Source organism: Octopus bimaculoides, chromosome 1 (assembly GCF_001194135.2).
Source record: "Octopus bimaculoides isolate UCB-OBI-ISO-001 chromosome 1, ASM119413v2, whole genome shotgun sequence".
NCBI classification, from domain to species: Eukaryota; Metazoa; Mollusca; class Cephalopoda; order Octopoda; family Octopodidae; genus Octopus; species Octopus bimaculoides.
This window is the reverse complement of record NC_068981.1, coordinates 87,719,507-87,721,169: the sequence shown is the minus strand read 5'-3', so window position 1 is coordinate 87,721,169 and position 1,663 is coordinate 87,719,507. Positions and strand designations below refer to the sequence as shown.

Here is a 1,663-nt window from a genome sequence, read left to right as displayed (position 1 = left end):
ATCTATCGTAGTGGCATCTCCAGACCTCTTTCTTTGCAGCCTCATTTAGTGCAAGCGTACCATCATCCATGCGAACACATTTCTCTCCTACAACATCACTATTCTCTCTCCTACACTGTCTTGCAACACGAAATATATATATATATATACATACAGTGAAAGTGCTGCAGAAATGTGTGAGGCAGCTCGTCACTGGAATAGAGAAGGAAAAGAGATTGGAAAGGTGCACGAAAATTATTACATGGTTCAAGCAAAATTCCTCCATTGTAACGATCTTTTCAGATGAAAAGATCCTCACTGTCGATGCTGTTCTGAACTCGACAGCTGAGATTAAGGGGACATTCAAAACATCCTGCTCAAGTTATGGCTTTTGGTGTTGTGGCTTCTGATAAAAAGAAAATGCCTATAAAATTCTACAAAGGTGATGAAAAGATCAATGTTAATACTAACTACAAGACACTGAAATACCAGGTATTGCCATGGCTTAAGTGCAAACTACCAAGGTGGTAATTATGTATGGACACAGGATGGTGCTCCAGCCCACATAGGTAGAAAAATACAAGATTTCCGCAAATCCAACTTGAACAATTTTTTGGAATCATGTTTATGGTTGCCTTCTAGCTTAGATCTAAACCCTCTGGATTATGCTATTTGGGGTGTTTTAGAACATGCTACCACTAGAACATCACACAGCAATGTCGACTCTCTTAAAGATACTATTAAAGAAGAATGGGAGAAGTTGTCTCCCGAATATTTGAGGAGCACTTGTGCAAGTTTCAGGAAGTGTGTGAAGGCAGTAATTGAGAAAGAAGGAGGACACATAGAATAAAAACATTTTCTATTATGTAAATTTTCTTGTGGCAAATAAAATTCTCATGACTTTCAATAAACTAATTGGTCATACGCTGTCTTTCAATCCCTGCCTCAAAAATATTATAAATTTTGCTTCCCCACCCTGTACATACATACATACATACATGCATATATATATATACATACATGTATATATGTACGTATATATGTATATATATATCTATATATATATACATATATCTACGCATAGATTAGTATATATATATATATACGCACATATCTATCTATCTTATATATATATAACATACACCAGCTGAAACTGCAAACATGATCTGGTACTTGACTGAAAATTGAAAGCTCCGAATGACTCGTCATTGTTTTTTCCTATCCTTTTTCATATTGTTTAACTGTCCAAATGTTTTGTTGTCGCTTGTTAGGTTCTTGTTCCATTTTTGCTTTGTTTTTTTTTATATATATATGAATATATCTATACATATATCTATATATCATCATAAATATACAGGGATTAGCATTGAGTTGCTTCTCCAACATACTGAAAATTTAGAAATAGCAGTCAAAGAACTACTGATTCTAAACTACAAATTTTTCTCTAAACGGATGGCGATATTTATGGCACACATAGAATAAAAAAAATTGACGATTCCCTGCCCTTATTCTTGTATATTTTATATTTGATACCTCTAAGTTAGATGGTTAAACCGTAATCCCTCCACACGGGACTTTTTTTCATACGGGACTATTTGTGACGCACATGGAATAGATTTCTTTGAGGTGGGATGTCTGAACTCACTAGCCGATGAATTCGTAAGTGCCTTTCTTATCGTTGATT

At 34.7% G+C, this 1,663-nt stretch overlaps 1 protein-coding gene across 3 annotated transcripts in view; it reads right to left on the bottom strand.

Moving 5' to 3' along the window:
- LOC106883099 (interferon-inducible double-stranded RNA-dependent protein kinase activator A homolog) overlaps positions 1–1,663 on the bottom strand; it is a 49,446-nt gene that overhangs the window by 28,136 nt on the left and 19,647 nt on the right. The window contains exon 2 of one of the 3 annotated variants that reach the window (XM_052968080.1): positions 155–192. The exons of the other annotated variants lie outside the window; for them this stretch is intronic. The gene's annotated coding sequence lies outside the window, so the exon portion shown is untranslated. The remainder of the gene's footprint in view (positions 1–154; positions 193–1,663) is intronic. 3 annotated transcript variants of the gene reach the window in all.